Source organism: Misgurnus anguillicaudatus, unplaced genomic scaffold, assembly GCF_027580225.2.
Source record: "Misgurnus anguillicaudatus unplaced genomic scaffold, ASM2758022v2 HiC_scaffold_33, whole genome shotgun sequence".
NCBI lineage: Eukaryota > Metazoa > Chordata > Actinopteri > Cypriniformes > Cobitidae > Misgurnus > Misgurnus anguillicaudatus.
Genome location: NW_027395283.1, coordinates 3,027,301 through 3,050,417, shown reverse-complemented (window position 1 = coordinate 3,050,417; position 23,117 = coordinate 3,027,301). Strand labels below are relative to the sequence as shown.

At 35.7% G+C, this 23,117-nt stretch overlaps 1 protein-coding gene and 1 long non-coding RNA gene across 5 annotated transcripts in view; one reads left to right on the top strand and one right to left on the bottom strand.

Moving 5' to 3' along the window:
• LOC141363262 (protein NLRC3-like) overlaps positions 1 to 23,117 on the top strand; it is a 235,062-nt gene that overhangs the window by 114,287 nt on the left and 97,658 nt on the right. The gene's annotated exons all lie outside the window — the stretch shown is intronic.
• Positions 14,583 to 16,113, bottom strand: LOC141363276 (uncharacterized). The gene is made up of 3 exons (XR_012368833.1): positions 15,754 to 16,113; positions 15,496 to 15,554; positions 14,583 to 15,193 (listed from the first exon to the last, which is right to left on the bottom strand). It is a non-coding gene; the product is annotated as an uncharacterized lncRNA (long non-coding RNA).

Sequence of the window (23,117 nt, the reverse complement as noted above, 5' to 3'; positions counted from 1 at the left end):
CTCACTTAGTTTACTTGTAACATTTGGCATCATCGTGTCATTTTTATAAGTCTCAATTTAAAAAACTATATTTCTGTCTGTAAATAATGCCGGAAAAACTCTGTGAACACAGCAGCCACAAATCGGCCAATGCAAATACACATAAAACTCGCAAAAATCGGCCGATATATCGGTCTATCACTAGTTCTTTTATATGAAAATTTATTCAACCTACCTCAAATCAAATAAAAAATTAAGTTGATTTCAAACTCAAAAAAGTCAAACTCAGCAACAAGAGAATCAGTTAAGGAGGTTTAGAGAAGTTAGAATGTGTAATGGAAAAACAGACACACATGTGTACACCAACATTACAGATGGACATGGGTGCACACACACCAAATTCTGTAGTTTATACTGTGGGCCTGAAGTTTTATATGGACATACATTGTCATCTTTTTCTCAAGAGATGTGAAAATCAACACAGCATCTTGCATCCCTTCAAGGTCTGAACTATCTGCCATCTCTTCAGCGTAATTTCAGTGCAAAGTGCTTTTATGTGGTGTTGCGTTAGATATTCTTTGTGCTGTATGTTTTGACTGCATAATGCCAACCATTTTTGACTAACTAATTACTATTTTTTACACAAAATATGGACAATCCAATATGGTCGTCACTACCGAACATTTGATGTCACGACCGAAACAAATAATGTTCTGGAAAAATAAAATAGGTTTTGTTATCAGAAAAGATGACATAATTTTATTTAGTTAGATAAAAATTTAAACTAATGAATCCTTGAATTTGAAAACTGTATCAGTGCATGTATGGCAATTACAGAGAAATATTGCTTTCAAAATGCATTTAATTTGATGAACCACTCTTATATTTTTGTTAAAATAATATTTCTAATCAATATATACATGACACTGTCTTTAAAAAAATGTAAAAAATATATTTAGAAGGTTAATGTAAAGAAAATTAGAATAGGCTATTTAAAACCTAATTTTTATATCAAATGTTGTTGTGTTTCGGTAGTGACAAATTTTGGGAGAGAGAAAACATTTCGAAACGGTATAAAAACATGCTAGGAAACTAAAGTGTCCAATCAGTAGATTAGTGTTCCTTAGATGTTATACTATGTTTATGACTACAAAGCTTGCAGGAAAAAACACAATTTTTTCAAGAAGTTTTGAAGTGTCAATTTGCACCAATTCGGTAGAATGGCCCATAAATTAAATATAATTAATCTTGCAATGCGTGGCAGCCCGCCAATCCCGTGAAGCCGACCACACCCAGTGCCGGTCTTTCCTATACGCAAATTACGCAATTTGCATAGGGCCCCGCACCACTAGGGGGCCCCCTTGATCTCAAGATAATTTAAAACCATTATACCAAATCAAAATTATTATTATGTTTAATGAAAACAAGACTAAAAAAAAATACTACTGATTTCTTTATTCATTGATATGTACTCGGACAAAATGCAGGCCGTTTCTTAATCTGAAGTCACATTTGTAGGCTGCATGCGTCATAAATAAGTAGGCTATTTCAGAATATTAACAATTATAAAGTTGACTATTATTCTTAGTTAACGGTTAATTGTTATATTATGCTTATAACTTGCAAATTAAATGCTTATTTAAGTTAAAGGAACAGTATGTAGGATTGTGGCCAAAACTGGTATTGCAATCACAAAACTTGTGGCTAAAACTGGTACTGCAATCACACAACTGGTGGCCAATAGGGTTGGGCGATGTCCCCATAAATTGGCAGTTGACGATGGTTACGTAAACCATCGCGATGGACGATGATATCGTTAGGTGGGGGGGTATTTTAATTTTTCGTTATTATTCGTTATTATATAATTATTATTCGTTATTTTACTTTATTACTTCCACTTAAGAAGAGTTGTGCACTTTTTATTTTAATATATATTTTACATAAATACTATTCTGTACTTAAAATCTATAATTTTGTTATTTTACTATCCCAACTAATGTCTCTTTCCTATAGGTTGCACATAAGGGGAAAAAGTAGCTTTAATCCACTGAAGAAGAGTTGTGCACTTTTAAGCACTTTTTAATCTCTTTACATAAATATTTTTTTCTATTTAAAAGCTATAATTTCGTTATTTTACTAACCCAACGACTCCTCCGCGCTTTCCAAATTTTGCACGTAAATATCTGTGCATATGTGCCACCAGTACTCCGTCAGAGAGCGGGTCTTCAGCACCGCGGGGAGCAGCCAGCACTTCAATCCGCAGCTTATTAAAACTAGACAAAATGAACAGGGCCAGACACATCGAAATTTAAACATGGTCTGTGTATGTAAATCCCGCGTTTCGGTCGGAGTGTTGTTCCCGTTTTCTTGTTCTTGACGTTCGCTGAATTCTGGGTTTATATCCTAATCTGCCGCTTCAGTGCAGTATAGCCTCAATGTAACAATGAGCACGATCTCCCGAGACACTACAATAGGCTACTAATAAATGATTAATATGGGCTGTTTTCTTGTACAAAATTAATTATTTTAAGATAAATGTACAACATGTAAAAAGACAAGATTCTAGCAATGTCAAGATTAGGGATGGGCATTTTCCAGTAACTTACACTTACCAGTAATTTACTATTACTTTTAATATTTAATTTTTCGAATATTTAAGCTCTTAAAGAACGAATATTCGTTTATTTAAATTATGTTTATTAAGACATGCGTGTTTTGTATTTTTCATTTTGTCATAATTTCACAGAAGGCTTAATTAGGAAATATCCACAACAAGCTAAACTTATATTCTGTATGTATATATATATATATATATATATATATATATATATATATATATATATATATATATGTATTTTTAAGTTGAAAACATTGTAAAAAAATATATTTTATTTATATATATTTTAAATTCTTTAAAAAAAATATCCTACAGAAAAAAATGCGTTAAAACTTAATGTGGAGCGAAGTCTTGTCAAATCCTTAGTTTCAAGTCGGTCGTTAGTATTAATTCATTACTGTTTGATCTTACATACATTATATTATACCAAATATTATACACTAACCCCAAATCTAAGCGAAGTTTGAGGACTTGCGAAGTTTAAAGTTTGAGGACTTGACAAAGTAGGCTATCATCATTTAAACAGACTCAAAACACCAAGAGCCCGGAGCAAATGAAAAAACACATCTACATAACCGACTGCTCAGTCGCCATATAAATATCTTCTCAGTTTAGTTTGACATGTATTTGTGAATAAAGAAAACCGTATTTATCCTATCTCCGTGTCTGTCTCCTTATTAACAAAACAAAGTAGACTTTATAACAGAAAGCTTACAAATCTCTCATGATGTGTTGATTCGGGCGGCGGAGAAGCACGTTTAATAACACGTGAGCCCTCACTGAGCCAGTGGCCAAATACGGCGCGGCGCGGACAAACCCGGAGATAAAAGGAAAAACTTAAATTCGTCTGCAATCTGCATTGCCAAACAATCAGAAATACATACAAATTAATGTTCATGTATATTTTACATTTAAGTCTGTAAAAGACAGTATAGATGAAGTGAAAAAGCATTAAATAAGTTGTTACCCTTTGGTGGCACAGTAAAAACAAACAAACATTCGAATAGCATTTTTTAAATTCGAATTATTATTGCCATTCGAATATCCGTGCCCATCCCTAGTCAAGATCAAATGCCTGACAGGATATTTTCACAGACTAACACACGTCACGTCTCAGGCATAGACTACAGTATTTAAAATAGCATATATGCATTAGTTATATTTTCTATTTAATTTATAGAGCAATTCACGCAAAGATATTAGGTTAACTATAGTCTATATAGAAGAGAGTAAGTGTATGTCGACTCGCAGCGGAGTGGGGAGGGGGCGTGGCATCACGATGGTGTCTCTCCATCGTGATGTCAGTCAACCATCACGATGGACGATGATATCGTCTATCGGCACAACCCTAGTGGCCAATAGACAAAATGACAACATAAACATCAGTTGAGGGCTGCAACTCAACTTTTTAAATGACAATATCCTGGCCATTCTTACTTCCTGCTTCGCTACTGTTCGGACGCTCTTGCTTACTGCTCTGCGCTTTGCTCTATCGCTTTTTATACTTTATCTTATAATTTTAACTTCAGCAAATCAGCAAATCAGCACAGTGCTCAAACAACAAAGCTTGGCATCAACGTTAAACTTTCGGGACTGGAGGATTACAAAAAAGTGGCATTTTTCATCTGTCTAGCCTCCCACCGCCATCAGCTTACATTCCAGAAGGAAAAACACAGCTGCCTTCATTCAAAAGGATAAGAAAAAGGAATGCCTCATCAAAAATCTACTTGCTGCACAAACTGCCACAGACTTTTACAAAGGATTGCTGTTCTTGAAACAAAGTTACTTACAGGACTACAAAACCAGACGGAACACACAACAGAGCTTCGTCATCATGGACGCCCTCAGCAAACAGCCGGTGAGTCCCATGAATCTAATGATCAACACACCAATCAATGGTACAAACAGGGAGCAAGACCCAAAATCACTCAAGAAATCAGACTGTCACGAGCATCACATTTTGCTGCAGTAGCTTCCTCTACCCCAGATACAGCTATGACAAGGATTGCAAACACTGACTTTCTACCACCACCTATACATCTTGAGAACAGATTTGAAATATTAATGAATATGAGTGAGGAATCCCCAAATGTGATTAATGTGATTGAACACCGATCTAATCAGCCAGCAGCTTACACTGATGCTAACCGCCGCTCAAGATCGAGCAGACAGCGGCACTCAGCGCAGAGCGCATCCGAGCCCAGAACTCTGATATTGGGCGACTCACTTATCAGAAACATTATCAACAGGGACTCAACTACGTGCTGCCTTCCACAAGCAACTGTTTCTGATGTAAACAGGGAACTTCAAAACATTCTGATGAAACATAAGACTGTAAATCGAGTTGTCATTCATGTGGGGAAGAATGATATTCACAAAGAGCAATCTGAACTCCTTAAGAGTGATTTCAACAAACTTTTTGAAACACTCAGAACAGTGAAAGTTCAGCCGTTCATCAGTGGACCACTTCCAGCAAGAGGGACAAATAGGTTTTCACGTTTGCTTGGACTTAATACATGGCTGCAAAAAACCTGCAACATAAAGGGACTGAACTTTATCAACAACTTCAATCTTTTCTGGAGTCAGAGACAACTATTTAAACAGGATGGCATCCACCCAAACAGACTGGGTGCAAGAGTGCTAAAGGACAATATCTATTTCTCCCTTCATCATCCTTCAGCAGTGTGTGCCAATCCACTCAACCTGAATGGCACACACACACCTGGACAGAGTATGAATGACCACAGGACTTCTCTTCAGCACCTAAATGGACATGACGTCGACATATCCCACAAGGACAGAGATAACACCACGCAGCCACAACAACCACTGCTCATGGACAAAATCTCAGCTGAGTCCTGCCCACAGAGCTCACCACAGTCAGACTGTGTCAGATTAGAACTGCTCCAAGATTCAGCACCCAAGGACGACTTTCTGGAAAACAGCCAGGGAAACCAGGACTACATATCACAGCCTCCGGTTACATCAGAGCAACAGGACTCCTCCTCACTAGATATGTCATTCCTGTCTCCAGCATCCCCACTTTTGACCTTCTCCGGAAAAATGGAGGAACTGGTTTATGCTGGAACTAAACTATCCCACTCTATTGCTGCGAGCCCCCAGCTTTCGACCAGAAAACGGCAAGCCTCACAACCACCAAAACCAGTGGGCCCAGCTCCCCCTCCTCATCCTGTGAGAGCTGTTCGGTCTCAGACACAACGCCAAGACACACACCCTCCTCCATCTACTGTAGGTGAACCAAAAACAACTGATAACGGCTCTCAGTGATGTGTGTCGAGTTTCTGCTATGAAAATACTAATACTTTCAATTGTATACATAAAAAGCAGGAACTCAGTGTACCTATATCTTTTTCTATTTCTGTTTTAGTACATGATAGAAAGCCTAAGGCTGTATCAAACCGTGTGGCAAATCAATCGAATCTGCTGCCTGTGATATATCAAACTAAGATCTCTGTTAGGGAAAAAATTAGTACTGTTAAGTTAGCGCTTTTAAACATCTGTTCACTTAAAAATAAATCACTTCTAGTCAGCGACTTAATAACCACAAACAACCTGGATTTTATGTTTCTAAATGAAACATGGCTAGAAGAAAGCTACAGTGCAACAGTCCTTAATGAAACAGCCCCTCCTAACTTTACTTTTATGAATGTCTGCAGAACTGCTAGGAGAGGGGGAGGTGTAGCTTCTCTTTTTAAAGATGTCTATCAATGTAAGCAAGTGTCATTTGGGAATTACCCGTCTTTTGAATATCTAGGTATTGTGTTGAAAGGTACCCCACGCATTCTACTGATCATTATTTACAGGCCCCCAAAATACTCTCCAGCATTTGTTGAGGACTTTACAGAACTGTTATCAATGATTTCCTCAGAGTTTGACTGTTTTGCTCTTGCTGGAGATTTTAACATTCACATAGATAAGCCAGACAGTATTATGGCAAAAGATGTCACAGCTGTTTTAAATACTTTTGATCTGACTCAACATGTACATGGACCCACACACAATCGTGGACACACTCTAGATTTAATTATCAGTAAGGGTTTAAACATCTCATCAATTGTTATTAAGGATGTAGCACTGTCTGATCATTTCTGTATTTTCTTTGATATATTAATCTCTCCTACTATTGAAACTAAATCTGTGTCTGTCAAAAAGAGATGCTTAAATGAGAACACCAGTGTGCTGTTTATGAAGGCTATATCTTTAACACCAAGCATATCTGCAGACTCTGTTGATTTTCTCCTTGATTCCTTTAATTCGAAAGTTAAGAGTGCAATCGATGATATTGCTCCTGTGAAAGTCAGGAAGAAGAATGGCAGGCAAAAATCACCTTGGAGAAACTCAACAGAGGTGCAGAATATGAAGAGACAATGCAGAAAAGCTGAGCGCATGTGGCGGAAGACAAAACTTGTAGTCCATTATCATATCTATAAAGACAGCCTTCGTGCTTTCAGTGTGGAACTAGGCAAAGCTAGACAGACTTTCTTTTCAAATATTATAAACAACAACATAAATAACACTCTTTTTGCTACTATAGAGAGACTAACAACCCCCCCAAGTCACATTCCTAGTGAAATGCTCTCAGACAGCAAATGCAGTGAGTTTGCTAACTTCTTCTCTGAGAAAATCAATAATATCAGAAAGGTGATCAGCACATCATTGAGCTGCGCCGGGGTCGGACAAGTCAGATCACAACATCAGAAAGTAGTTACGATGTCTGATTTCGCAGCAGTTGATGGTAAAATTCTGGAAGAAACAGTACAGCATCTTAAAACATCAACCTGCGCCCTTGACACAATCCCAATATCTTTTTTCAAAAGTGTCTTTAACTGTTTAGAACCAGATCTCCTAGAAGTGGTAAATTCATCACTTATCTCTGGGACTTTTCCAAAGTCCCTTAAAACTGCAGTTGTTAAGCCCCTCCTGAAAAAGAGCAACCTAGACAACACTGTATTGAGCAACTACAGACCAATCTCAAATCTTCCTTTCATAGGCAAGATCATTGAAAAAGTTGTTTTCAATCAGCTGAACAAATTCTTAATTTCTAATGGTTACTTTGACATTTTTCAATCTGGTTTCAGACCACACCACAGTACAGAGACAGCGCTCATAAAGATAATAAATGATATTCGCCTCAATACAGACACAGGCAAACTATCAGTGCTGGTGTTACTCGACCTCAGTGCTGCTTTTGACACTGTTGATCACAACATACTTCTTGACAGGCTGGAAAACTGGGTCGGGCTTTCTGGGATGGTCCTAAAATGGTTCAGGTCATACTTAGAAGGGAGAGGTTATTATGTAAGTATAGGTGGCCATAAATCTGAGTGGACATCCATGACATGCGGAGTCCCGCAAGGCTCAATTCTAGCGCCACTCCTGTTCAACCTGTATATGCTCCCACTAAGCCAAATAATGAGAGAGAACAAAATTGCCTATCACAGTTATGCAGACGACACTCAGATCTACTTAGATCTATCCCCTAATGACTACAGCCCTATTGACTCCCTGTGCAAATGCATTAATGAAGTTAACAGTTGGATGTGCCAAAACTTTCTTCAGTTAAACAAAGAGAAAACTGAAGTCATTGCGTTTGGAAACAAAGATGAAGTTCTCAAGGTGAATGCATACCTTGACGCTAGGGGTCAAACAACTAAAAATCAAGTCAGGAATCTTGGTGTGATTCTGGAGTCGGACCTTAGTTTCAGTAGTCATGTCAAAGCAATAACTAAATCAGCATATTATCATCTCAAAAATATCGCAAGAATTAGATGCTTTGTTTCCAGACAAGACTTAGAGAAACTTGTGCATGCTTTTATCACCAGCAGGGTGGATTATTGTAATGGCCTCCTCACTGGCCTTCCCAAAAAGACCATTAGACAGCTCCAGCTCATTCAGAACGCTGCTGCCAGGATTCTGAGCAGAACCAGAAAATATGAACATATCACACCAGTCCTCAGGTCTCTACACTGGCTACCAGTTACATTTAGGATTGATTTTAAAGTATTATTAATGGTATATAAATCACTCAATGGACTAGGACCATTCAAATCCAGACTCAAAACACATCTGTTTAGCTATGCATTTACTGAATGAGCACTATGCTGCGTCCGAACTGATTGCACTATATTTTATATGCACTATTTTAATTATTTTTATTTCTCTTGTTTTTATTCTTATTTTATTTTTAACAGTTTTATACTTGTATTCCTGTTTTATTCTTTTTCATACATTTAAACAGTTTTTATTAAAATCACATTTATTTTCTTTTAATTGATATTTAAAATTCATATATATTTGATTTTTTGTTTTCTCATTTCTATGTAAAGCACTTTGAATGACCTCTGTGTATGAAATGTGCTATACAAATAAACTTGCCTTGCCTTGCCTTGCCTTGCCAGACCACTAGTGTCAGTGATATAAATATTTGAAATGAAAAGGATTTCCTAATGTCTAGTGACATATCAGGGCCATTTTATGATTAATTGATATAAATTTCTTACATACTGTTCCTTTGAATAAACGAAGCTAGATGACGTGCAGCGCGCATATGCGACCTCCGGAGGTTGCAGGATTCGTATTTAGAAACGGCCGCGTGCATGACGCAGGAGAGTGATGTGCTAACGATGCGCATATAATTATGCCAACCATTGCTTTAAAACGAAACTATCCGTCTGGAGCAGAATAAAGGAAAAAACGTAAAGCAAGGGAACAAGAGGAAGGTATGTGTTTGTAATATTTTAAAGTATTTTTAGTATTGCCAAACAAAGCAGTGTAATCTTTTTAAAATAATAGCCTACTCCATTACAGATTACCAAATTCAAATTTCCAAATTGTTTTGTTTGCACTTTATAGGTAATTTTCAGTAATAATAATTTGTCAGTAAATAAAGTTAACCACATTTATGCACTTTAATGTGTTTGTCTTTCAGTTTGTTGAGGTTTGGTAAATGTGAAACGTTTTAAATGGTTATTTTTTACTGTATTAACAGCATGTATTTATATTTAATTTAATTCATTAAATTAACTTAAATTTAAATCAGATTTATGTTTTGTGCTTCTCATAACACATTTTAAAGTAAAACAGCTTTACATCAAATACATGTTTCATGTTATAATCAGCAAGTTTATCAGTCAGGGTTTCAAAGTAATGTGTATATGGAAAAATATACAGCTGTAAGATAATACACTATGTGGTTAGTTAACAAATAACTAACAGCAACATTGAATGGTTTTTAAAAATGCACCGACAAAGACGGCTAGTCAAAAAAGGTTTGCTTAGGGCCCCCCAGCATCTAGGACCGGCACTGGCCACACCTCACATCACTGAGGCACTATGGTTTAAAAGGATGCCGTGATTTTCTGAAAAACAGTCAGTCAGGTGCAAAATGTACAGCGCCATCAAAAGTTCAATGGGATATTATCTCATATTTAAACATCAAATGTCAAGAGATACCAGAGAGCTATACAAGCATTAACATTACATCTTGACTGAGAACAGGTAAGGGGACGACACAACACAGCTAATCGCTAAAATGATAGCAAAAGACTTAAAGCTGCTTAATGTTATGAAGCTTGTGCTTTGACTGGACGTGTTTCAAAGCGCACTGTTTATGATGCACATCCACAAAGGGAGTTAAACTTTCTTTTTTTTACATAACTTAGTTAAAAACTTAGTTGAAGTATTTAATTTGATGCAGATAGATGCACGTTGTACATTTATGTTGTATATAAGGCTTAAAGCTCACGTAACACACGCTGTTTCTGCATTTCTGATGTTAATCTGGAGTACCTATAGAGTAGTATGACATCCTTTATATCTCTGAAGAGTCTTTAGTTTAATCAGATTTATAAAAGAAAGATTAGCTTTACTGAATCTTTCCGATAACGTACGAAAAAATGAAGGAGGAGTTACTACCGCAGGAGGAGCGAATACGAGTCATGCAACACTATACAACACTGTTTTAACTTATGATTCACTACATGTTCGTGTCATTTATATAATATACACGCGCCTATTTCCAACATAAGACAGAAGTCTTACTTACCACGTGTAACTCGTCATGACCCGGTTCTGAAAATTCACCGCATCAAACACACACGCAAAACTCCGCTGCTAATCCGGATAATAAACTATATCCATTGTTTCCATAAGGCTGGATGTCTTCTCCTTACATCCAAAAACACACTTCTTGTTGTGCCATTGTTGACTTTTGAAATTAAACAAAGCTGAGTGGCGTGATAAGCTGTTAGCAAGCTCTAGCGTCTCCCGCTGACTGACGGCTGGGCGGGGTTTTCCGGGGGAAGTTTTCCGGCGGAAGCCCATATAAAGAAGTGATACGTATCGAAAACCCCTGAAACGTCAGTTAGAACTGTAATCGAAAAAAACTAGCCGAAACTTGTACGAACCCTGGCGAAGTGCATTCCGCACAGAAATACTCTGAAACACGCCCAACTGCTGTTTGACACTTTGCCTACGTTTAGCATGAGGAAACAACTCTATAACTGTGTTAATAAGTCAGAATGCTTGAAATACCATTAAACCCCCCCTTTAATATTATGCAGAGTGCGTCATATAGAAAGCGCTTCTGTTTGTGTTTATTAACCCTTTAGTTTCACTTCATCACACATCTTTTCCTGTTAGAGGTTTCTGTTAAAACATTTAATTCATTAATAGTCTAGTATGTGTTCATTGTTCTGTCATAGTTTCTTCAAAATTAAGTTTTATTTGAGTGTTTTTAATAAAAATTATTTTCATTTTCACCATGACGTGTACGCCCCGCCCCTTTGATTGGGGTGTGGGTAGTTTCCTGAGTACCTCTGGCACAACTTAACCCAGGCCCTTTGGCACAAATCACCCCAGACCTACAAGTCTGAACAAAAAGCATGATCCAGCAGTTAAGAGCTAACATTATGCTAACTGTATAGACTCATTGTGTAGCCTGCTAAAGCACTAAAACATGTGTAAAATATTTTCAAACCTATGTATAATTTTTTAGATACTACAATCAAAAAACCTTAATCATAGAAATTTTACTTTGAAAGGAAAAAACCCGTTTTTGGAGCTAAAAACTCATTAGTGCTGCTAACAGACTGCTCAGCACCAGCGAGACTAAAAAAACTTCATTTATGGGATTTTGTGTAAAGGCACTTTCCGCTGTCTGCTGTAACGGGTTGTGTGAGTCACTTGAGTCAGTATTGCTAAATCGCCAAGGAAACTCAGTACAGACCCACTTGTAACCGTCTGATCCGCGCGACTCGAGATTCTCAGAGCCGGAAACATTGCACACTCGCAGACCATAGAACTAAAACACTGCAGAAAACTGCTGTCATAGTAAAGCCGGTAATATGGCAGACTACAAAATACCACATCTGAAATATATTTCTTATTTTTCTTTATCAGTTCAATTAATTACGTTAAATCAGTTAAATATTGCATACATTTTGACGCTGATTTACCCTTTAATCCAGAAATACAATCTATAAAAATGTTTAAGTCAAGTTTAAAAACATTGAAAAGGGGTTTATTTTTCATAAACTTCGAAACCACATCTGAAATGGTGAGTCTTCCTACTATGTTATGGTTAAAGACAATGGGTCAGAACCGGAGAGTCTCGAGTCTGCAATGTTTCCGGCAGATATGCGAATCTGCAGTGTTTCCGGCTCTGACTCGAGAGAGTCCGCAATGTGAGTGAGAATCTCGGGTCAGTTCTCGCGCATATCCGCCGGTTAAGAGTGGATATGTAGAGCGAGCGAAGTCTCATCAATAATGTTGAAAGAGGTTTGTGTGTGTGGTGGCGCTGTTTATGGTTTTACATTGAATTGTAGCAGGACTCAACTGATCCGGGTTAATGATACTAGAGACTCGCGACTCATGAGTTAATTTAAAGATCCGGGTTAAAGATCCGAGTGAGTCACGACTCAAACAGGTCTACTTGTGACTATGGCAACACATCAAGATTAGAGTTTTATGACCACAAAAGAATGTGGGAGATTTTGAGACAGACAAAGAAACTTTCTATTTAGTCATGCATGTATTCACTCATAAATGTATAATGGAAATGTCTTAATCAACTATTTCTAATCTCATCATGGATTATGTTCTTGGTGTTTATGTTATACCAGTATATTAGCCCAAACTAGTTTAAATGAACGTTGAATGTGTAGTATTACTTACTTAATTCAAATCATATCTAGACCTTGTTTGGTATCTGTGTGATCCATTTTTGATTTTCTGAATGATAGTATGCTTTATGTTTAGGAAACTCTTCTTCATAATAATATTATGAAACTCTTTATAATTTCCACCTCAACATCCAACTAAATTCCTTATGCAAAACAGCATGTTGGAAGACAAAGAGAGTTAACTTTCCCTCTAAAAGTATGACCTCTGATTGGGTCCGACACCTCTTTAAGGTGTGACCTCTTCATGGCTAAAAACCCCTGCCTAAGAACACATCCCGAATTCTGTTGAGTCTCCCTGAGTTTCTGAGTTCTTAGGAGTTGGAAGATGTTCTGAGGTTTTCTTATGCGAGATGTTGTTCTGAGTTGGGAGTTGTTAACGGAGTTCTTATATGAGTTGTGTATGTGGAACACACACATCTCTTAAGTTCTTCTTTCTGGATACATTTGAGTCCTTTCAGGACTATCATAAGTATTTTCATGTTAAATTGTTAGTACACTCAAAAAAATATTTAGGCCTAATTCATAAGATTTATGTATTTTGATTACATGTAACATTTCCATCCATTTGGATTACATACTTCTAATCTAAAAAAAACAAATAAACTTTATATGATAGATATTTTTTAGATATATGTAAATGAAACCAGTAAAATGTATGTAATAGTTTTACTTAATCCAATGTGTTTTAAATGCATTAAAAAAATGGATTATGTATTCTTTATTAATAAACCCAATTCACTTAAAATGCATTACATTTAGGTATCTTACTAATAAACCATTTATACATTTATATATTCCTCCCCCATTCACCCTCCTAAATCACAATATGCTATAACAAAAAAACACAAAAAATAAAAGAAGAGCCAGACCACTTGGTTTTACATTTTATCAATTTATTTAATACTTCAAGGCATTACTCATAAGGCAGCAAAAAAAGAGCAGCTAACAACTAGCATGACAGCCATGGCTTATACACCTCGTATTGTGTGCAAAAATAAATAAATAAGTGTGTTTCAGACATTTCAGCCACAATCAACCTCATTCCACAAATAAGTGCAAACATTTTGAGCAAACAGGCTGCAGAAATACAAAAAAACCCTGTAAAACTCGAGGTAGACATAAATCAGGGACAACAACATTACTTTAACATTTTCAGAAATCTGTGACATGATGTAATAATAATAATTTAGAATGATTGGGTGGTAAGAAAAAAAACACACATTGGCACATTGCTTAGTGTTTTGAGTGGCTGTGTGCCATTAACAATTTTCATGCATCTCTAATTACATGTTAGATATTCATCAAATACATTTTTCAAAAACTTTTCAACTTTTAAAATTGTTAAAGCAATATTCCAATTTAATAAAACAAAAATCCCGATAATTTTCTAACCCCATTTGTTTATGTTTTACTTTGTTCAGTCAAGAAGAAATAAAGTTTGAGTTAAAGATTCCAGGATTTTTCTCAATTTAAGACTATTTGACCTCAAGTTTACAGTTTCAATGCAGATTTTAAAGGGCTCTAAATTATACCGAATACGGCATAAGGGTCTTATCTAGCTAAACGATTGTCATTTTCAAAAATAAAAATAAAAGAGGACTTTTAAATCACAACGTTTTGCACTAGCTGTGTGACACGCTAGCATGACATAATTGAAACTACCGCTCCAGCGTTTACAAGCGAGGAGAAAGAGGAGCGTTCAGATGTTGTTGTATGCGAAATGATACTACTTAATGTCTTTGGGTCCGTTTATTATTACGTTATTATTACGTACTACGTTATTACGTAGTACACAATGTCGCACTGTGTATCACATGGATAATGCAAGACAAGTTGTTGTGTTTTATAAGTTTTCTTGCCAAAAATAATAATCTTTTGAATAGATAAAACCCTTATGCCTCGATTGGGATCGTTTAGGGCCCTTTAAAGCTGCTTTGAAACTTAACTGTTGAGGTCCAATAAGGTCTATTAAATTAAGAGAAATCCTGGAATGTTTTTCTCAAAAAACAATTTCTTCTCGACTGAACAAAAAAAGACAAGCATTTCGATGACAGACAGTAAATTATCAGGATTTTTGTTTAATGAAAGTGCAATATTCCTTTAATGTTAAAAAGTTCACTTGTAAATGTACAAAAATGTACCCACTTTGAGGGGGATGCATCAGCATGACTGTCAGGTATTCACTGAAGCATCTTTCAGTGATTGCTTGGTTGTATCAAGTCCAGTTCCATTAGGATTTTTTGAAAGGTCAAAGGTGCACCTGATGTTCTTCTGGTAGTTCAGTTTAAGTGCATAAATGAGTCCAAAAAGTAATTTCACACCCATGTGTGACACCAAGTAGGTTTTGCAAAACTTCCACTGTCTGTGCAATCCCCAACTCACCAATTTCACAATTCTGGAGAAGAACAACAAAAAAATCAGTCCCAATAGCAGTCAAAGTGAAATTTTCAAAAATGTGCAGGCAAATTGTTTTACAAACTCTGATATTTAAAATATGTAGACTGATTCAAACGTGTAAAATAATAGAACATTAGTCACAAAACCATCAAAAGACCTGAAAACAGATAATCACCTTGTTTAAACATCTAGTTATCCATAATATATTTATATACACACACATACATACATACACGTACACATACATACATATATATAAATAGATAGATATAAAAATAGAGTAGGTTGACATACACTTACCACATATTCTTTAATGTGTCTCTCCATGCCTTCTTTGAGGTAGATACAGATGTCTTCAACTAGAACAAGACAAAAAACCCACATTATTTAATGATTTTCTTTAACAATATTTTATGTAGATAATAGTTTTTATAGAGACAGATAAAGATTTTGTGAGACGAAGAGTATGTATTTTTCTGTTTCAGAAATATTGTGTCCCAGCATGTGTGTACACTACCGGTGTCAGAAATCAATATCTTTGTAGCATAACTTACATACCCTGTCTAGCAGGTTGTACCACCATATAGACGATAAAATGATGCTGTATCTGTAAAAAAAAAAGTTTTAGTTAGACACACAATGCACTCAACAACATAGTATAATTGTAACATTCTTTTGTTAATAAAGTCACAGAGATTATGATTATTTTATTCTGATAAGCCTACAGTAGCCTATGACTTTATTTATTTCTTAGGTTTCAAACATTAAACCACAAAAATTAACCAATAAAAGCAACAGACACTGCAAGTATAACTTACATTCCATAGTGAGGTGTATTTTACTCTGAAACATGCAACGCGTCACACATGTAATTAAACAACAGACAATTATATTTAAGATAATCACATCAAACTTGTTAACTGTACTCACCTACAATTTGGCGTTTGTAGACTAGTGAGATGACGATCCAGTCCAATGCAAAATGGCGAAGTCCATGTGCTGTAGCGTCTTTTTTTTGATTTTGGCGCCACCTCCTGACTGGAGTGTGAATAGACGTCATTTCCGCTTCTACTAAAGTCAGTTTCCTGAAATTTGTATGTAAACCAATCTCATAGAATTTATCCGGTTTGTTTCACGGCTAGATTTATTTAATTCATATTCATACATTTTAACTGATTAAATCTAATACTTTTTAAATTGAACAGATTTATATATATTCTAATAAATCGGATTACATATATTTTAAAAAACAAGTATTTAAATAAAATCTAAATGATCCAAATACTTAAAAGTAAATATTGCCAGGAATCGTTTTTTTGAGTGTATGATCATATACTTTTAATATAATGAACTACACATTTAATTACAGATTTTTAACTGTACATTTAGATGAATTTGTATATAATTCAAGAAAGCAGAAAAAACATTACTGTATAAATAATATAGACTATTCGTAAGTATTAATCATTTGTAAATAAACACATTTTTATAGGCCTAATCATGTAATATAGACATAGGCCTGTCATAGACGTCCAAATGACGTCCAAAGAATCACCCAGTTCAAACGTCAAATGTTGCCGTAAATATGACGTCCAAAAAATTACCCAGTTCAAACCTCAAATGTTGCCGTAAATATGACGTCCAAAAAATTACCCAGTTCAAACGTCAAATTTTGCCCGTAAATATGACATCCAAAAAATTACCCAGTTCAAACGTCAAATGTTGCCGTAAATATGACGTCCAAAAAATTACCCAGTTCAAACGTCAAATGTTGCCCGTAAATATGACGTCCAAGTAGGGTCATGGTTGGAGGTCCAAATAGTGGACCTAGTTTGGACGTCAAATAGATGTCCAGAATTGGTCATGGACCGATGGACCCAATATAGACATGATCTGCATGTCTATCCGACGTCCTGTGTTTAGTGGGATGTGTTTCGTTAGTCAATAAAGTCTGATTTGTATTACACATGATGTTGTTTGTAGTTCATGCTTATAATCTGGAGTCACTAATCATTAAAGGTATCGCTACCTGCTCTTACAGCTGTTTGAAAAATTTTGGGATATATATATCTACTTATCCTAATATAGTCTTAAGTGTCTTATTAAACATTCGCTGGACGAGTGTTGGCCAGACACCCAAGAACTTTATTTGATTCCATTGTAAGTACTTTACATTTGAGCTTATGTTTGTTTCCCTTAAAGAGCACCTATTATGCTAATAATTAGCACGTTAGCACGTTATTGTTATATCCCATAGTACATGCATGTTGTTAAAAGTTGAACTAATGCATTATGAGTCTTATAAATTGCTTACATACCTCACAGATTTTTCCCTGTCTGGGAAACGCTCGGATTTAGTTCCTGTCTCCGCCTCCCAAAATGCCTAGTGTACTCGGATTGGTCAGATGACCTACTCAACTGTTATTGGTCAACTGGGTTCAGAGTGTGTTTGAAAGGTTACGCCCCTGACTACGCGTGGGTTTTCCGGTTCTGACTGAGATTCACAGGCATGAATGTAAACAAGCAGTTATATTTCTCTATAAACGATGGTGTCTGTACTGCCGAAGTGGTAATTACCACTTCGAGCTCGATCCAGAGAGTTTAGACGGCCGTTACAATATAAACAATGTCCGTCAATGAACGCGATTTGATTTAACTTTTTTAGGTGTCTTTAGCTCTGCCAGAATGCTAAACGAAGAAGAAAATGTGTTGCAAAGACATCCAAAAGGTCATTATAATGTACTACATTACTGTGCAAACTATATGGAAACACCAAATGTAGCACATAGAAAGTATTTGTTGAAATGTTTATAAAATGATTTCATTTGTTATTTTATTTGTTAACATTATTTTACTATAGTAAACTTTATTATAAAAGACTGCTTACATACTATATTACTGTGCAAACTATATGGAAACACCAAATGTAGCACATAGAAAGTATTCATTGAAATGATTATAAAACTATTTCATTTGTTAACATTATTTTATTATAGTAAAATTTATTATAAAAGACTGCTTACATACTATATTACTGTGCAAGCTATATGGAAACACCAAATGTAGCACATAGAAAGTATTAATTGAAATGAATGTTAGTTCTACATTATTTCACTATGGTAAACTTTATTATGAAAGACTGCTTACTTATTAGTGCTATGTTATTACTTATTAGGTTTTAAGGAGAATGCAACAAGTTTCAGGACCTCTTACCTGCGTGATTCATCATCCAGGTTTTGCACAAATTGTGTAAATCCCTACACACAGAACATTTATTGTACCGACTATAAGCCTTTGAGGCGCAGGACACTAGAGTAAGTGTTTAAAAGTTTTATTACATTTTTAAACTAATAACACTAAAGTAGCATTATAATAACAAAGTACCCAAAAGAACAAAAGATGTAACAAAGAAAATATAGTACTCAGTCAAAAGTTTATTTATTTATTACAAATATATATTTAAATGTTAAACAATATACAAATAAACATACTTTAGTAACCATATTGTGCTCTTCTTTTAAAAATTGTTCAATTCACTTCTTACAGCTATCTATACAGATAAATGGCATATCAAAGCTTTGTCAGCTGGTGCTATCTAAGACGACACTATACAGTAGGGTTATCATCCTGTCATGTGTTGTTCTCCAGATACGCTTGGAGCTTCCTGATCTTCCCGTCCATTGGAATCGGGGTTTCCTTCAGCTTATCTTCAAATACGTCATCAAACACAAGTCTGATCACATCATCCACATAACTGTAGAAATATTGCAGTCAATAAATCTTTTCTTTTGATCATATATTTCCCTGCTTCATACATGAAGTTTTTATTTATAAATATATTTGAAATAAAAACATTACTGCTTACAGTATGTCGCTTGTGTTTTTTGGGAACATAACCTTGTACTTTCCCTCTCCTGCTTTTGTTACGGCTTGGTGATATTGTAATAGATGGCTGCAACCTGTAAAAATATAAACAAGCAATACATTTATTGTAAAAGTAAATACTACTTTATTTAACACAGTTACTAAAATACTTAAATACCTGCACAGCATTCCAATAAATGGGAAAATCAAATTTTTTGATGCAAATCTGAAATCTCAGGCTACGAATAGCAAAGGCATCCACTGATGATGGTGATGGAAACATTGTGAAACAATGCTACTGCCTGGGTTTCTAAGATTATGCAGAAGAAACCTTGTCATCATCAATTATACATTTAAGACTGGTAGTGGGATCACTAGCTAAATACATCATATGTGTTACACACCTTTGCTTCCTCATATGCCAGTACTGTACTGTATGCCCACTGTCATGTTGCATGTTTGGCATTGTACATCACGTCTACTGCTGCATACAGTGTAAAGCTGCGATTCTAGGATATAGACAAATAAAACAAACATGTATTCAGTCAAAAAGTCATATTATAACAATAGGGTTAGACTATTCATTAAAACGTTCATCTATTACACATTACATGCCCCAACATTAGCAACACACATGACGTGTTTACTTTGTTTCAAAATCTAAGAATGCTTCAAGTAAAAACAACAGTAAAATATATATAAACAAATCATCTGTACTTAGAGTTTCTTAACTTTGATCATGAGAACAAACTTTACCAATAACAGTTTAGCTGGTAACTTAGCAAGTTAGTAAACACGTCTAAATCAACATCTTAAAACGAGTTAAAACACAAAGAAACGATAGTCTGCATAATTCAACATACACGTGGGTAAATATGGTATGTGGTTTATGAAATACAGTATTACAATACAAAAACATTAGCTTGCCAGCTCGCTCTACACGCACACAGGGTTAAGCTCCGGTAACGTAAAAGGCACATAATAAACATGAATACTTACAGCCTGTGATCCAGAAGTGCACGGTAATCCAACTTTCAGAAGGAGACGTCGCAAATCCAGCTTCAAAAATTTGTTACGGTTCATGAAGCAGTCATTGTGAAACAGTCGCGTAGCTATGGGTGGGCCTGGGTGGGCCTAGGTCCACCCACCTGTCAGCTAGGCCCACCCACCTGCCTATCCAGTAAAGCCTATTAGTTATCCTAAAGAGTAAATTATGTTGCATTTATCACTATACTTGACCTATAAAATAAATATTTTTTTAAACTCTTGTTTGCTATTATAATAAGGAATAAGTTAATTTTGTAAATAGTAGTGCAATAAATAGCGCATTTCGAACAGCCTCCTGGCCCCTCCTACACCCCACATCATAGAAATGAACACCCGGTTTAAGGCTGAATAATGAGAGCTGCGCTGCTTCATAATCTTAGAATGAAGGTCACAAAGACCGTCGGTGAGAAGACTTTATTACAGCTTGATGGTGCACCCCAGAGGCGATTCTAGGGTTAGAGCTTTAGGGGTGCTGAGCACCCAATGAGCTCCGCTGCCACCACCCGCTCTTTTTTCCTACAGAAACCAATAATATGTATATTGTAAAATAGCTTTCATTTTAACATTGGTTCAACTAACTCCAAAATAAAGATTTTTGGAGACCTTTCAGGCATGAAAATGGGTCAGGGGTGAAAAAGATGAGAAGAATATTACCCCTAGGGTCCGGGAGCATGCTCCCCCTTAGAATTTTTTTAAAATTACATATTTTAAAGCATCAATCTGGTGAGTTTTCAGATGCATTTTTTGCCAACCTTTTTATTTCTAATTAATGGTGAGCTAGCACATTTTTGCCATTAATGCCATATTAAAGTCTCAGGACAAAAGGTGGGCTACACCAGCAGTGTGGGTATGGCTTTATGTGAATATACAGTGTATCGTTTGCTTTTGTCAAAATGACAAATCTCCTAATTTATAACTTTTATGCCTACAACATATGGTAGGTTTATTAATAGTTTGTTAATTTGCAGCTTTTCTTTTAACAGTCCTTTAATTGAACCATTACCTTTACTATATGTCTAAACAAAACACTTGTGACTCCTGCACTAAGGGTTAAAGACGTTATCACCTTCATATTAGTCTACATGTGACAAACTAAAAAAATATTTATTGTCTAGTTTGATAGTCAGACAGTTAGTGATTTCACACATAACTTACCGGTAGCCTACTGGTGGTATACAGTGATATGTAGTTTGTTTTCACTCTGTTCCAAACGCCATGTTTTCATGACGACTGACCAGAAAAGACGCCCGTGATGTCATGTTTACATGACTCCCGATTGTTAAAATAAGTCTCAAATTAACGATAAATCATAATAAACTTTAACAACGGAGACACACGTATGCAACTACCCACTGAGACGCACTGCATGCGTCTTGCGGAAGAACATTGTAACCGGCGCTACTTCTCTCCGTTTAAGTCTATGGACGAGTCACCCAGGTACTGTGCTACTCCGCAGCGCGCGGGTACCCGCCGGACTTAAATAATCCGAAAATAAACACTTATTATACGTGTACCATGGTGATTCATTATAAGACAAAAACACGACTTGAAAGATTGATTCGTGATGTACTCGCTCATTATAAACATAACGTAAACATTTTGTAAGATTTAAACAAAAAAGTTGCATCACAACACTATCTGATTCTCACTCTGCGTGTGTTTCACGCTGAATGACGGACGGGCTAAGCGATGCAGGTACAGAGAAGTAGAAGAGGCTGACACCATTTGCTAAGCGGGGAGGTTTTCATTTTCTACCTTATTATATATTTTAAACCACAAACTACGGAGTATGTTTTGGACATTATTTAACCTGGTCAAAGACGAACGAACATTTTAGAATAATTAAATTTCTTGCCCCAAGTTTTAGGGGTGCTGAGCTCCTTTTTAGGGGTGCTGAAGCACCCCTAAAAAGGGGCTAGCCTCGCCCATGGTGCACCCTTTAACATTACCGTTGAGTTTTCTGAACATGAGGTTCAGCAGCTAAAAAAAAGAAAAGTCTTTGCAAATAACATTTGTGCCCACTTTTGCGCCCATGAGCCTTCTGGTCTGAAAACGAGGTGTGTTCAGGCGCAGTGTTGGTGCGTTGGTATTTTGAGGCAAATAAAATAGACTACGCCACTGACCAACTAAAACCTGCCAATGGAGAAATATTGCTTTTCTTATTTAATGACCGCATACGCGCCTTATCACATGGATGCGCAGCAGCACAAAAACGTTTAAAATATGAAAAATCAAAGGATTAAAATGTTAAAATGTTTTAAAAGATTATTATTGAGTGTCTTGGACATAAATGAGGACCGATTATGAGACGTTAGAAGGCATAAAAAGCTGCTTCACCTGTAGCCTGGTAAGAAATTAAATGTTTTGCTTTAAACAAATGCAAATATTGCATTAATTTAGAAGTTTTTTAATGCTACAGCAAAGATTTATTATATATGATGACTTTGTACCTGTGGATATGATGAGATGAGAACCGTTTTTATGTTATGCTTAAATTTCAAAACACCCACAGCGCTGTTCTAGTGCTGAAATTGCGTTTATAAATTATTTATTGTTACAAATAAACAATTTTTAAAGTACAAACCTTTTCTTGCATATTTGTAAATTATTCTTTGAGACTACTGATCATGTAGGCTATCCATACATTTACAACAATTAAAAGCCTGCTATTTTTACTTCATGACTGAAAGAAAACGACTTTTAAAGGTTTAAATGAAGAATTTTGTTGCAAAACAAGAGAACTCCGTTTTTAACATTTTTGTCAAATTATTATTATGTTATCATGTTATTATTTTGTTTTATAGTGCTACTTAGCTGTATTTTTTAAGTTATGAAGGTTTAAATCAAAACAAACCAACCGCAGTTGAATTGATATTAATTGGAATGCACAACCAAAAAACGAGATTTCTTTTGCAACGAAACTTTTCAAATAAAAACAAATTAGGCTACTATTTAAAGTACTTTTTAAAGTAGGCCTACAAAGTTTTTCTTGCATATTTGAAAACTATTCT